Genomic DNA, 16,953 nt, shown 5'->3' on the forward strand with positions numbered 1-16,953 from the left:
TGAATGAATAAATGAGTGAATGAATGAATAATCTAGAGTAAAATTAAGGACAGCAGGGCTGAAAGGTAACACTCTTAGGTTGAAGGCTGATTGCTTGAACCTGGGGATCTTTTTAGGTGGCCTAACCTACTGCCAAGCTCTCAACATTCAGGGAAGAAAATTTAGTCACAAATATTCCTAAGCTCCCAAGCAGGAGAACAGCTCAGAAGTCAAGGACCAGCAGTATGATGATGAGAAGAACAAGAATGGGGATGGAGCTATATAGAATAGCTCTCTCCATCAAAGGAAGCACTGAGCAGAAACTGTGCATGCAGTTTGAGGAACTTGACAAAAGCATGTAGACAGATTCCTAGTGAGATCCGCAATGCGCACAGACCTCGGAGGTCGAGTGCACTTAGCTCCCTGATTAGAAGCACCTATGTTACAGTGTGCTTGAATATGGAACACCCTCCCTAGAGGGCTAGACCACAGTGAGAGAAGCCTGTGGCACCTGAACAGGCCTTCAGCGAATGCAGGAGGGAAGCTTGTGGATGCACTGCCTTTACTTTTCAAAAGCTAGATTATGAATTATTATGAGTTTTCTTTCTTTTCTTTTTTTTTTTTTTTGATTGACTTTTGAGACATGGCTTCTCTCTGTAGAGCCTTGGCTGTACTGGAACTTGTTCTGTAGAACATGCTGGCCTTGAACTCACAGAAACCCTCCTGCCTCTGCCTCCTGAGTGCTGGGATTAAAGGCATGGGCCATCACCACCTAGCAAGAGTATACATTTTCAAAAAGTACCTACCGAAAGAAATGGACAGTGTTTAAAACAAGCAGTGTAGACACATACTCTACCAGAAGAATCTTTTCTATTTTCTTACTTCAACAAACATATTTATATCTTTACAAAAAGCACCAACAAGAACTCTGTTTTTCCATCTTCCAAATGTTTGTTATGGTTGGTACTGGCTTACCTTTAAAAACATACTCATTCTCACTGCACAGCTATATTCTGTCAGATGTGAAAACACAGACTTTGTGAAGTTTAACTCTCCTTCACACTCCCATCAACCTTCACCCAGGTGGGAAACAGGAAAAGAGAGCCTAGAACATTAACTCATCTAGCATGTTCTATGTAACTGTTAAGAGCCACGGTAATCAAAAAAGATGGACATGAATAAGCTAAATGTAATATCTGCTTTTCGAGAAAAATACTCCAGTCAAAATAATTCTGAAAGAACAATACATCTAGAACGAGTTATACCCCTGGATTTCAAAGAACACGGTGATGATATAAGAGCACCAGTGGACGGGGAAGCCCTTGGTCCTGCCAAGACTGAACCCCCAGTGACTGTGATTGTTGTGGGGAGGGCAGTAATGGGGGGGAGGATGGGGAGGGGAACACCCATATAGAAGGGGAGGGGGAGGGGGTAGGGGGATGTTGGCCAGGAAACCGGGAAAGGGAATAACAATTGAAATGTAAATAAGAAATACCCAAGTTAATAAAGATGGAGGAAAAAATAATCAAAACAGTGCTTTGCTGCCATGGAGATAGATATACAGATAATGGAGGCAGAATAGACTGCAGAAACAAAAGGCTCGTACGTGGTCAAAGATAGTTTGACAAGAGAATCAGGAAGATATTTCAACAACTCACTATGGGGAAACCCTATATTCACAGGTCAAAGAAGGCTAGACTCTCACCTAATACGTCCTACAAAGGCACATGAGCACTGGATCAAAGACATAACTCTAGACCTAAGTCCATAAGATGCCAAGAAAGAAGATGAGCTTGGGTTTCATGGTGGTACTAGTAGGAGACATTGGGACCTTTGAAAGGTAGGTCCTAGTGGAAGACCATTGGGTGGCCCAGCACATGCCTCTACCTGGGGATGGGAGCGGGGCAGCCCCTCTCTCTTCATCCCTAGCTCATGTTGTTGTGTTTTGCTTCTACCATGAACTCCATCATGATAGATTTCATGGTCAACACATCAATGTAAGGATGCCAACTGATCATGTGCGCAAATGTACAAGACTGTGAGACAGACACGTTCTCTTATAAGTCAATTACTAGTGATACTTTGTTATAGCAATGGTTGAAAATGCCAGCTACTAGAGTAATGCAAATTTATGAGCTATCACCTCACAGCTAGTTATAATGTTCACTATCAAATACTGGGATGCTCAGGTATAGTTCAATGAAAGAACATTTCCTATTTACAAGACTCGTAGTTTGATATTTGGATGGTTAAGGAGAATATGGAAAAATTAGAACCCATACACCCTGTTTGGACAGATAAATTAAAGACAGAGAGTATGAAAAAGAAGATGGTGGCTCCTCGGGAAGTTAATAATAGAACTACCAGGCAGTCTAGCAATCTTACTTTTAATATTCATCCCAGAAATAAAAAACGATGTCCAAGCATTTAAAGAAGCATCCTGAAGAGATGTTTATATCATGCCTTATCATAGCAATACAATCCGAAATACTCAAGATGTGGAAACAATCCAAATATCCACAGAAGTATGCACAAATAAACAAAATGTGATATCCAAAGATTGAGATATTATTCAGCCTAAAAAAAAAAAAAAAGGAAATCCTATTTCACACCACCCCATGAAACCTTCAGAAAATCATGCTATTGAAATAAGCCAATCCCCAAAAGATAAATAGTAGGTAGCTAAAATAATCAAACTCACGAGGCCAGAAAGCTGCAAAGTGATTGCCAGAGGTGGAGCCGTGGGGAGACATGCTAGAACGGACATAGTTCCAGATGTGCAAGAATAGAAAGTAAGCAGAGCTGTTGCACAGCAGTGCGACATAGAACGAGGTGCATGCATAAAAGTGATTATGATGGTAACTTTCGGTCAATGGCTTTCTATATATATTTTTTAGTCAATTCTGCATAAGTAATGAACTGCACCCAGGAAGTTGCAACATGATCACGCATAACCTTGGCATATGGATAAGAGTTAGACAAAGAGCATCCAGGTAAAAATTCAACCAAAACGTCAACTGTCTACAAGAACAAATCTGCAGCTAAAAGAGGACTGAACTACCCCAGTGAAAACTAGAACAGTACGTGGAGATTCATGGTCATTGTGTGGTCAGTCGGTCCTGTAGGGAGTGTCTCCGAATGGCTGAACACACGAAGATGAGACCACACAGTGCAGGGAGGAGAAAACAAGTTGGGGTGCCTGCTAACAGGTCACTCAGCACTGATCCTGGAAACCAGAAGGAGCGGGAAAAGAACTCAGGTACAGACAATGTGGTCTGAGGCACTCTACAGGCAACCTCGTGATCCGTATCCTTCAGAGGAGACCTGGATACCTTCCAAACCCCATCAACACTGATGCTACACTTAAACTACACCCAGATAAATTTTTCCTGTCTTCAAGCATCTCAACCAACTCTGCCTGAGCACATCTGAGGCTCATGGCATACACTGGAAAAGTAACTGTTTTTCATACGACCGATGGGTATCTTTCATCGATGAGTGTTTTCTTAAGTATTCCCCCAAAATTGATATTTACAAAAGATAAAGGAAAAATTCCAATTTCCCATCTCCGAACATTAACAAATATACATACTGTTTAAATGAAGACAGAATTTGAAGTGTAATGATACTTTCAACGAATAACTGTAACTAACTCTCAATTTTACTGATAGGAATTCTTAAAATGTTGCTACTAAGTTTAAAAAAATATTTTGCACAATATTTCTGTTCTTTGTAAGACCATTTTAAACTACTGTTTGGGTTTCAGAGCTCTGTCTACAAAGGTCCACGTTCTCTTTTACTTAAATTACACTTTTGAACCCCAAGCCCTATTGTAGGCTTTGACCTACAAAGCTACAAGAAGCTGAAGTATTAAAATATACCCTGTGAGGTCACAGAGGCTGCCACCAGCCAGTAAAAGAAAACAGACCTCACGGCCAGGATGTCAATTACCCAGCCCTGGGCACTGGCTCACAGAAAGCCACAGCTTAAAATCATTATAAAGATAGCTTTAAGACAATTAAACAAATTACTTGGGATCACAAGTCCTTAAAATCTCTTCCTAACTCAAAAAAAAAAAAAATACCAGAAGACCACCTCAGAAATTGAGGTAAATTACAGAAAAGTGTTACAACATGAGTAAGTGTCCATTTATTTTCCTCTTGCAAATTCAACGATTTCCAAGCATTCTAAAAGCAGGCTTTGGGGTATCCCGGCAACACATACACGTTGTTTGACTACTCTAGTAACATGCTAACATTCAGAGTCACAGGCAAGCCTATGAGTTCTGACTATTCACAATAACTTTTTCTTTCAGAGGCAGAGCCTCACCGAGCCTAGGCTGATCTAGAATTGTATCTGTAGCCACAAACAGCCGGGAAGCCACCATCCTTCTGCCTGTCTCTCAACTCTCAAACACTGAAGTTACAGACATCCTTCACGGTCCTCAGTTTGAAACAGCCTCCATGAAATTCATTCTCTCTCTCTCTCTCTCTCTCTCTCTCTCTCTCTCTCTCTCTCTCTCTCTGTGTGTGTGTGTGTGTGTGTGTGTATGTTCTACTAACCTTGTAAAGTAATAGAATGTAAAAATCCCTACTCTCTTACATAAAATTATAACTATTAACCTCTAGAGTCCAGAAAATCTGCAAAGAGGTCCTGATCAAGATACTAAGTTTTTTTTTCTTTTTTCAAAACAAAAGTAATGGCATACAGGAGAAAGCAGAACATATATTACCTTCCTTCAGGGTAAAGATTAACATGTGGGCATTTTGTAAACCAAGAGAATGTATAAAAGTAATGTAATATATATATATATATATATATATACATACACATATATATACATATATATATGGAATATATGTATGCCTAAAATAGCAGAAAGAATCAATAACCATCCCAAGCTCCTGAAGCTGTTTTCACCATATTGACAATAATAATAGCTCACTCTATAAAGGATGAACATCATCCCCTTCAGTCCTGCCACAGGCACCCAGCACTTCATATAGCAAAGGCTCAGAGCAGGGAAGAGCCAAGTCCTTCATCCCAGAAATCCCTGAGTACGATTACAGCTGCATCTGATGCCCAGGAGATCTTGAGGAATCTACTGAACCAATCTCAGCCTTGGCTTCCTCTTTTTGGTTTTTTTTTGTTGTTGTTTTGTTTTATTTTGTTTTTGTTTTTGTTTTGTTTTGTTTTGTTTTTTTCAGAGCTGGGGACCGAACCCAGGGCCTTGCGCTTGCTAGGCAAGCGCTCTACCACTGAGCTAAATCCCCAACCGGCTTCCTCTTTTGACTCTGCCTAGTGCATATACTGTAAGGATTAAACACCCTGGGACGGGTGGCAGAATTCCTCTCACCCAAAAGGAAGAAAACGTATTTGAAACCCCCAGTTACAGAAAGCTCTTGAGACCCAAGGAGGTCCAGCTTCTCACCTGAGGCTACTCAAAGGCCAGCACTCCAGAATGGTTCTCAAGAGTTCACCACAAACCCCTTGGAGTTATTGAAAAATCCCAAACATGGACTGTGGTTAACTTTCTCCGTATCGCTTCTGCTTTAAATCAAAGCTGAGAAGCCATAGTGAGACTTTCAGCAGTGTCGGGCAACTGGCACTTTGTGTTGCTAACGGAGAACACCGTGTGCTGGGCGTCTACCACATACAGACGAATGGAAAGAGCCTTGTGGTAAACACGCTTTTAGGCTGACACCATCATACTCAAGTGAAGTCAAAGGACAGGAGTAATACTAACCCATGTCTATCATTCCTTATCCTCAGTTCCCCCCTAAGGTGTCATGAAAGGAGGGAAAGAGCTCAGAGAATAAATATTGTTTTGTCCTGAGACACTAATCTGAAAACTGCAGAAAAGTGGAAATCTGATGTGTCTGCCACAGCAGGAATGCCTCGTCATCCCACCACAGAAGCGCCATCAATACAGTGTGCTCTCCAAAGCACTGAAAATACACTTCCTTTTACGGAAGTGTCTCAAAAACTCTTGGCCTGTACTGGAAAGAAAGGGAACATAGGGAGCGCCCCAATCCATGGGCAAGACACCCCACAGGCCCAGAAGTGGAGCACGGGGCAGCGGCAACGGCCTGAGGGAGCTAAAGCTACCTCGAGAGACCACATTGCAAGCTCAGGGCGGGAAAATACCACAAACCAAACCAAATACGGCACTAAGTTATTGCTACTGCCCAAGTGACTGGAATTATCACATGCATGCACACACACAAGCATACACGTGCACGCACACACGCACACACACCCACACACACACACACACACACACCAAAAAAAAAAGGTGTAAAAGCAAAGTTTGGTTCAGACTGACCATAGTTTATAAAAACAGAGTTCCAGAGGCAGTTTAAGACACCAAGATAAATTTATTTTCCTTAAAGCCAACATTTCTTCAACGCTTCTCAAAGGTAAGCATTTAAACCTATAGATTACATACATTTTTCAGCTCCATAAAGCTTGTTAAATCGTCCTTGAAAGAACCATTGACTTACCAACCCAACAGGTACTTGTTATGCTGTGCACAAATACTAACCACTCCCCCGAGGAGAGAACAGCAGTTTGAGCTTACAGCTGTTTGTCTGCACATCCACAGAGAAGACAAAGGCCACAAGCGCATACATCTTGGGTACTCCGTAAAGACTTAGTTCTTAAATGTCTGCGTGATCTTGGGGAAGGCATGAAATTAAACCCTTCCTATGAAAAGCACAACATACAGCAGCTCATAACTTATAACGCCTGGCTGTAGGAGAAGGCACATACTTCTAATTCCACTGGACTTAGAAAAAATAAATAAAACCTAAAGTCCGCAAGGAAACTGAAGGTTGGTGACATATGTCATCCAAACAGACGCATTTAGTTAGACAAAGCAGCTCGCTATGTGCACTTGAGTCTATACTGTCTGAGCAGGGACCCAAAGAATAGAGAATAGTAGTTCGATGTTTGGTCTGAAATTAATTCTAGTATCAATAATCTTTCTTCTGATACTTAGTAGTATTTTTTTCAAGTGTTGGACCAAAAAAGCATAACTGTTTTCATATAACATATGAGGAGGATTCAAAGATATAAGGAGTTTAAAGCACTTAGAGACTGACCTTGTGCCTTAACGAGTAAATGGAAATTCACAAATTACCTAGCATGAGAGTTCGAATTATCACTGATATTTCTAGTGTAAGAGAGGGGGTAATGAGAAGTTAGGAAGACGGCATGGGGGTTTTATTTTGCAGAAGTTATCTTACAGGGGTTTAAGAGGCAATCTTTGGTTTCTTTTGCTTTGCCCTGAGTGTCAAAGGCTCACTTCTGAATGGTAGTTCTACAGACACAAACACCGCCATGCTGGTATTCGGGTTGAGAGTCCAGCTCCCTACAAACCTCTCACACAATTCACCAGGATGGAAATGGAGATGAAACGCCCACCCTGACGTGATCCATAAGATCATCCTCCCGCCAGGCACCTTTGATGAGCAGCAAGTCAAATAGATGCTCGCCAAGTCTCAAACATTTAGTCCCAGGAGCCTTCACTACTTACCTCTCTGGGCCTAGCACTGGCTTCTGCCGTCCCTCAGCTTAGTATGTGTCATCCTGCAGCTCAAGCCCCACTCATCCTTCAACACTGGGAGCAGAGGGCATTTCTTAATACCAGCTAAGGTATCCATTTATTTTCCCCACACCCAACTACTGTAACAGTACCCCTTTCGATTTAGAAAGGAAATAAGCTTGAACCCTAATATGCAGCTAAACCTAATATCCAATGATATAATCAGACAAACCAGAAACACTTACTGGACCTTGTATTGACTGTGGTTTGAAGGTTTGAAGAACTTACATCCCCTCAAGGGTTCACAGACTAGTATGTTCAATTTGCTCTAGGGAAAAAAAAATTAATTTATCCTAGTAAAGCTAGAAACAGCTTCTACTAAGTTAAATAAAATAAGAAGGAAGAAAAAAGATTAAAAAGATAACCAAGACTGGAGAAGTGGGGAGAATAAAGAAGGCTCTTTCAGATAAAAATTAAAGCAGTGAAAAATGGAGGCCTCCGATGTACGAGATGGTGGATCTAGAACCAGCCGTTCATTCTGAGATTGCTATTTTAATCAAATATCTTTGTACCGTGTGATGTTACAGATGCAAATGTCACTCAAAAGCAATGGGATAAAAAGACCAAGTTTTAGGAGACTGATGATAAATCTAAAATTTGATACAAACATATGGAAGCTGTAGAAAATACACAAAAACACCTAAGCCTTTCAATAAGCATCAGGCCTTCATCAGACATGAAACCTATTATGTAGATGTCTTTCAAAGTCAAACTTATAAACAGTTTATGTCCTCCCAGAGACAAGTTAATCCTCCTGAAGTGCCAGAGGGGTAACATAACCATTTAGGAGCCAAAGAGACGATTTAACCATGAAATTAAAAATAATAATAACATGGAACCAGAAAATGTCATTCATTTAACTACAATTTATTGTGTTATTCAGTAAGGGAGCTCTCCAGAGTACAGAAAAGATAACAGGGCCCAAGTCAAAGTGTCCAAAAGACCTGGCAAGCCGGTTATCACTATTACATGGTGAAAGTATTTCTAGCCACAGACTGTAGCGACATAAACAATGGATGGGTGGTAAGGAACACAAGCTATGGGGTTTTGTTTTTGTTATTCAGAAGACCTTGGAACAGGTCAAGATGCTGACACTGGGCCAGGGAACAGTTTTGTTAACAGAGATATTTTTCAAGGCCTCAGCAAGAAACAAGGGAAGGGCGAGGAACTCTGAAGAGAACATCAAAAGCGAGAGAGAGAGAATATGACTGAATAAGTACCTTACCCAGCCTTGGAACACAGGGAGGCAGTGGGTATCCATGGCGATACAGAGGTTCCTCTGCAGTGCAGAAAGCTCATGGCACTTTCTGATGGCCCTATCTCCTTAGTTGAGAGGAAAACGCCCACTCTCTGAAAGAGGGCATGGAATTGATAGTGTTAAGAGGTTGGGAAGAGCACCAGTGGAAGGGGAAGCCCTGGGTCCTGCTAAGACTGAACCCCCAGTGAACTAGACTGTTGGGGGGAGGGCGGCAATAGGGGGAGGGTGGGGAGGGGAACACCCATAAGGAAGGGGAGGGGGGAGGGGGATGTTTGCCTGGAAACCGGAAAAGGGAATAACACTCGAAATGTGTATAAGAAATACTCAAGTTAATAAAAATAAATAAATAAATAAATAAATAAATAAATAAATAAATAAATAAATAAAAAGAGGTTGGGAACGTGGGTAGCAAGGGGATGTATTCTGCAAAGTCTTTTAAAACCATGGGAAGCATTTAAAATTCCCTAACAGAAATCAGAAAACAAAGTCAACATGTTTAACTAGACAATTATGCTACTCTGGGACTGCCCCCAACAGGCCTGCAACAGCCTGCCACACAGTACATTTTCAAGACGTGGCAGCTGCCCTGGAGATGCTCACCTCACCTCGAAAGTAACTGGATCTGCTGAAGTTTCTTACATAGGAAATACAGTGAGCAGGTTCGTACTTGAGTTGTGTTCATTTCAACGAACAGCTAAATCTGTCTCCTTATGAATTAATCCAGAGAAAGTCTGTAAAACTTGAAAGGGATAAAAACCCTACAAACTGTTGCATTCTAATGGAAAGTATAAGACAAGTTATCTACCGCTAAACAATAAAGCCCCTTTCCCGTGTGTATCGTGAAGATATCGCTAAGTCGAAAGGACATGCCGAAGATATCGTCCGTACAGGTCTTACTCGCCCTCTGGAATCTGATTAAGCCTCACAGAAAAGCAAACATGAGTCTGATGCTTTGTTGACTTTCAGTCTCTAAATCCAATGGTTCTGCCCCTGGCAGGCACCTTGAGCATGTACCCCTTTATCAAATGTAATGACCTATGTGAAGTTACCTTTGTAATCTACGCTCATGAAGTGCTAGGAAATGCCCTCCTTAAATACAAGATCCAGGTCCCTTGATATATCTCTGACCCCTATCTAAAGAGCTATTTATAAAAGAAACAGAAAAAGAGCAGACATCTTACCAACCATTGGATTCAGGTCACCTTGACCCTCAAGCTGAGCTCAAGGTGTCCTCTGCTATTCCCGCCCACCCCTACTCAATCCGATCACTACTACATGGGCAGTACCTGTTTAATACTTGGAGTGGAAGTTCCTATCCTCATCTCCATCCTGCCTTTTCTCCTTCTGCCACCGACAACCCCATGTGGCATGAAGGTGTCACACACGGGGCTGCAGCACAGGCTATCTCCTTTGAAGACCAGACTGCAGCAGTCCACACTAGTGAGTACTTGAGGTATAGGTCATACGATGTCTCTGCCTTACACAGGCCTGAGACCCTTTGTATTAAAAATGTTAATAACTGGAATTATATAGCCTTGTGAACCATCTTTTTTCTATCTTTTCTATAAATACCAATAAGAAACCGCTAAAGCCTACAAAAACTGAACTTCAGTTATTAAAGAAACAAGCATTCAGTTCATCGTGTGTGCTATACTCAGTCGTCCATGGCCTGAGCAGACACTAGTTGCCCATGAAGTTTTAAAAGGAAGCTATACCAACCTGTTGGAGGTTATATTTAATTAAATAAAATGTCTACTGCATTCAATGTGGGTGTGGTTATGTACATACGGTTTGAGAAATAAACATGGGAACAACTCCTGAAACCCGTAGACGGACCCAGAAGACGTGCCCCTCATTTATTTGTATAATTAACACTGTTTCTGAATACTTTCGAGTCTGGTTCCCATCACGAATGATTCAAGTAAATAAAACACAGCCACATTGTCGCCCAGAACTTAAGAAAAGGCGTATCATAAAATGTTATCCACAAGAAAAGTCCTTTTTAAAACATACGGTGTCAAAATGAAACATTAGAGAAAAAAATAGGCAACCAAAATTAGAAACCAAAGCGCGACTGCCAGCTATACACGGAGAGTCATGAAAGTCTCTCCACCTTTCACTGTGAACACTCAGGAGGTCTCACGGCGACCATTAGCCTGGAACAAGCTTCAATTTCTGATTCCCCCGTCCCTGAGCTGCCAGATCGAATGCCTTACTTCAGTCCCTATCTGCCCACTCCTGACTAGTGGCCTCAGCATTCTCTAGAGTCTGGAGAGCACTGCTGAAACACTAGTTCATATCAAATACAAACCCTTGGGATTAATACCATTCACTGAGAAAAGTGTTTCCAAAATTAAGTGTGAGCTTCCCAAACCCTTACAATCCTGTTCCCCACTCTTTTTAAAAATGCTTTCCCGTTATGATTACACGCTGGGTATCAGCAGGTTCTTCTTGGAGCATAGTTAAGTACTGTGCAATGCTAGTTAGTATTATTCCCATTGAAGTGGACATTTTCTTTTGGAATAAACCTTAAAAGCCAGCAAGTACATCTCATATGCCACCGGAGGTACAGGTTAGCTTTAGAATGACCTGGCTTTTATTCAGTGTTCAGAGAATACCCAACATGAAACAGCCTCTGATAGTTTGCAATCTGTTAATTACAGTTGGAGTCAACTACCTCTGGTCGTTTGCAATCTGCTAATTATAGCTGGGGCAGTTCTACTGTGACCTGTGTCCTGTCGTTCACAGATTTCTCCTTTGGAGAAAATGAATATAACAACAACAACAATATAGCAACAACTAGAAGTTTGCAGTCTGTGTGCCTCTTGTACAACTTCTTTCTCTTAGTACTCTGACCAAGAATGGTTGGCTAGAGACACTATAACATGTCATTTTCCTCTCTGCTCTAGGTAAGTTTGCAATCGAGTATGGCAGGAGGTGCTCACTGAATACTCGAACACTGTGTCTTTCTTTTGAGGAAAAGAGTGAGCAAAGAGACTCAACTTGGACTCTCATGAATAGTCTGACGGCTAACACAGGGTAGTACCCTGTGCTCTAGGGACTCACAGAGTGCAGGAATAGATACCAAGGGACAGTCTGTACTTGGTCAATACCAAGGGACAGTCTATACTTAGTCAAACAGAAACACAAACATCTATCCATTCAGTAAACCCCTTGAGGAAAACAGGCAACATCAAGCCTAAACAGCTTGTGAACCGCAAAGAAATTTACATATGCACCAGACGCCGCTCTAAGCACTTCATACACAGTGCCACACGTAATGCTCACAACACTCTGGGAAGTAAATCACGGTCTCATCCCAATCACGCACTTCGAGAGAAGGATACACGACAGGATTAAACTGTTTGTTCTCACTCACATTCAGTGAATAGAACTGGATTTTGGATCCTGCTTAGTTGGAACATCTTTACACATCACTACCCATCTCTCAAAACACATATGCATATGCATATGCATATCTATAAAGGAATAACAAGTGGAACTGAATGAAACAAGATCCCACAGAAGAGCAGAGTATGAATGCCAACTTTTAAGTCAGCACAAGAACTTGCTGAAGGGCAAAAGGGCTGACAGAGGGAATGACTAGAGATCAAGATAACCTGTGTCTGCCCTGACCCAGAATTTGATCGATATTATAGAAGTACTGAGAGATATCTCAGTGAATAAAGTGCTCAGTGCACAGGGAAGAAGACCAGAATGAAGACCCCCAGAGCCCATGCTTGGCGGGTGTGGTGCCTTACATGTAATTCTAGCCTCTGAAGGTTAGAGACAGATCTAGCCTGGAGTGGGCTGACAAACCAAACTAACCCTGTTGATGAGATCTGGGTTCAAATCAGAGACCTTCCCTCAAAGAATAATGTGGAAGACTGATCCAAGAAGATATCCTTAGGCCTCCACATGCATAACATAAGTACATAAGTATAACACACACACACACACACACAAATATACACACACACAAATGCACACACACAAGTGCACACACACACACAAGTGCATGTGCAGGTGAGGTGGGGTGCGCTGCGCAAAAAGAAAACAAATAAATTAAACATTTTTAAAATCAGTGTTTTCTGTACTATAATCTCAATGATTATTATTAATGATTATTAATATTATTATTATTATTAACAATTTCTAAGAACTTTGGTACCTCAAAAATAATTATCTAGAATTCCTCCTCTCAAAAGGAAATTCAGGGACAAAGAGTGGAGCAGAGACTGAAAGAAAGGCCATCCAGAGACTGCCCCAACTGGGGATCTGTCCCATCAGCAGACATCAAACACAGACACTTCTGCTGATACCAAGAAGTGCGTGCTGGCAGGAGCCTGGCCTAGCTGTTCCCTGTGAGGCTCTGCCAGAGTTTGACAAATACAGAGTCGGAGGCTCACAGCCAATCACTGGACTAAGTGCAAGGACCCCAGTGGAAGAGTTAGGGGAAGGACTGAAGGAGCTGAAGGGGTTTGCAACCCCATAGGAAGAACAGCAATATCAACCAACCAGAACCCCCAGAGCTCCCAGGGACTAAACCACCAACCACAGAGTACACATCGGGAGACCCATGGCTCCAGCTCGATATGTAGCAGAGGACGGCCTTATCTGGCATCAATGCGAGGGGAAGCCCTTAGTCCTGTGGAAGCTCAATGCCCCAGTGTAGGGGAATGCCAGGGCGGTGAGGCAGGAGTGGGTGGGTGGGTGGAGGAAAACCTTCATAGAGGCAGGGGGTAGGCCAGGGGATAGGGGGTTTGTGGAGGGAAAACTGGGAAGGGAAATAACATTTGAAATGTAAATAAGTAAATAACCAATGGGAAAAAACTCTTTTAAAGAAGACTATAAGTAGCAAATGTGTGTTAAAGGCTTATAAGACGATGCCTGGCTACAGAGACTGGGAGATAGCATTTTGATTCTGCAGAGACAAGCTAGCCTTACTGGAGCATACAACGGAGAAGCGGAGAAGCGCAGCCTTCCCCTGACACTGCTTGCTAGGTGAGACATCAATCAGCTGGGAAGACCTGGCTGTGCTTACTTCTCTCCAGCCTAGCCCAAGACACAAAGTGCTGGAATCCTCAAGTGGCCAACTCCTGAATTCTTGATTTATGTCGCGCTTTGATCACCGCACTGTGGCGGCTCTGAAGCCAGATATCAGACCAGGTGGCACAAAGATGACGGGCATTCCTTAAAGCAAGAGGGCACATGGACAAAGTGGTCCTTTACGAAGTGGTCCTTGAACGGGGTTCACACACAGTTCTAGCTACGTGAACGCCTGAGACATCTGGGAAGGTAATAAATAAGATATTCTCTAATTTGGCGTGATTGTGAGCAAATTACTTAATTGGGCGTCAGCGGTTAAAGGATAATATGGCTGGGATTTCAAAGATAAAACATTTTTCACTTCAATGAAAGGTCTGCCTCCCCCGGCATCTCCAGGAGCCTCGTTATTCCTTCTCAAAGTGATCAGCATCGTTTTGGTGAGTTCCGTCTGTAACTAATTAAAACTCGGTTGCCTGATTTGGAACCCCACCTCCCATTGAAACTCTCTCACCGGTAAAAGAGAAGCAAATTTTCCTACCCAAATTCACCCTCCACAGAGGAGTGCGCAGCATTTCCTCAGCCTTGGCAGTTGAAAGAGCTTAAGGAACAGGGTTGCTCCACTAGTTTGTGTTCAGATCACTTTGTTTTTTTTTTTTTTAACTAACAAACTCTTTGTCTCTTCCCAGACTCTGAATAGAGATAAAAATAGGACCTCATATGTTACAAAATTGAGAAACAAAAGCTTGTGTCTAGAAACATTAACAAATCCCGAAACACCTCTGTTTATTTAGCTCCAAAGTACCCCTTGAGGGAGGAAGCGTCATGACGTGAGCCCACGGTCTTCCGTCTAATATACAAAAATCAAAAATAAACAACGTGCACATTCTATAACTAGAAAGCTTGTTTCTGAAGGAGTTATTAATTATACCACACATCTCTGTTTCGATTTGCAATTCAGTCAGCCCTCTCTAGAATAAAAGGGAGCCTTCCTGAAGCTTGGTTCCTCTCACCTTCCAAGTTCATCCGCTCTGAGGCCTGATGGAACCATAGTTCAAATTCTTCAACAGGGCAAGGATCTAAATTACTTCCAGATCTGCCTGGTCGTCTAAAACTCTTGCCTTAACAGTGTGATCATGGCAACAGTAAACCTTGTCAACGTGCTTTTCTGTTAGCATAGCTGCGGAGGGGAGTCGCCTCTAAAGCAGGAGAAAAATGGAATGGCCACGTGAACAAAACCCTCCTTTGTACTTCATCTCATCTGTGAATAATTAGAAGAATTTAAATTGATGTGGAAGGGGCAGAGAAAAACCAAGATAGGATTACAGCATCTTTCACTTTGATGTAGTAAAAAACGAAAACGAAGACGCTCTGAAGCCTGATAAATATGTACACCACGCCCACAGCCCTCAGCTCTCAACAGTGACTGACCCGGGCAGAGGCCATTGTTGCTACAGTGAGAGTCCATACCGATAAGTAAGGAGGTGCGGGTGGTTCTTGGACTAAACTAAAACAAACAAAAACTTTCCCTCTGCTAACTCATTTTCGAGCTCCTGAGTTTGAGTTTGTCATTCACACCAAGTTGGGCAAACTAACTCTGCGTGCTATCACCGAAGATTTGATTGCAGTAACACTTGCCCTGTTTGAAAACTAGTATCTGGTGTGTGGTTCGAGACAGCCATGCTTCCCGGGGGGGCATGCAGCAGGGTGAGCACTGCTCTTTACAGACTCCAGTTCTCCAAAGTATACATGCATTTACTCTATTTTTATGAAACTATTGCATTTTTGCTGATAAATTCTTCAACGCAAGCTATACATTATAATCAACACTATTCAGGGACAATTTTAAATCATTTAATGTATATACTTCAATATTTTAATCTATATTTCTTCAGTTAACATGCTGTTTTTTTTTCCAAGTGCTCAAGTCTGGGAGATATTAATAGCATAATAATCATCTGTCCTACTAAAAATTGAGAAAAGGTATACGAAAAGGTTTAAGGAAGAAGACCATGTCACTTTAAGGCTTTCCCAGAGTCCTTAATGGACTGCCATTTTGTGATGTTTTTAATAATAAATGGCTTGGGGAGCAAGTCATAATAAGTCTGACAGCAAACAACTTCCAGAATTATTTTCTATTTAATGTTTTCCTCTTCATCCCTTAGCATTCAGTTTGAGAAACAGAAAGCACTTACATTGGGAAGGTATTTTCTATTGATATTTGCAAAACAACGATTTCTAAGACTGAAATATTTCAACATTTTAGAAGTCTTAGAATTAATGTTTTCCAAACTGTATATTATATCATTACATAAGCATAATAATTCATTTAGGAAAGTTTTACCCAGTTGCCTACAAGACCATACATTTCAATTAACAGGTATTTTCAATGAACTTACAAATTGTGTGTTGTCATTTCCTTCCTGTTAATTTGGCATGCAGAAACTATATAGATTCATAGGATTTCTCTACCAAAATATTTTCAAAGTCATGATTATATGTAAATGTCTCTGCTTTGAAATATTTTACTTACAGGCAGAGCTAAGGCTGTATTTTCTCAACATGGATTCCCATTGTCCCTCTTTAATACTAATTTAGCTCATCCTTCTAGTCCACTGGTCTATCTTGGAACTCTCAGAAAGTCTCTCAAGCATGTCTGCACCACTGACTTGGTTTTCTAAAACGAGAATTATTTTTTTGCAACCCCCCTCTCCAAGACTGAAACCCACTCTCTCAATGTTCCTGGAGGTCTTCTCTGACGTTCAGTAAAAGAGAGTTTGTTCTCTCCTCCACAGGGCTCCTGCTCCAGCTGCACAATCCCCCCCATGCCCCCCAGATTCTCCCTTCTTCTGTGTTCAACTGCTTTCCAGAGAAATATCTATCTGCTAATATTTCTAAAAATACCTTTCTCTCGCGTGTCCAGGATGGCAGGCCCTTACGCTGAAATAGCACTTTAATAGCTCCTGAGTTGTTTGGAGACTTTCTGTCCACCAGACAGACAGAGTTAGCCTGGTCACCATGCCCTGGACTTAGAAATGCTCTTTCAATGCTGTAGCAGGAATGT

The sequence above is a fragment of the Rattus rattus genome, chromosome 3, assembly GCF_011064425.1.
Source record: "Rattus rattus isolate New Zealand chromosome 3, Rrattus_CSIRO_v1, whole genome shotgun sequence".
NCBI classification, from domain to species: domain Eukaryota; kingdom Metazoa; phylum Chordata; class Mammalia; order Rodentia; family Muridae; genus Rattus; species Rattus rattus.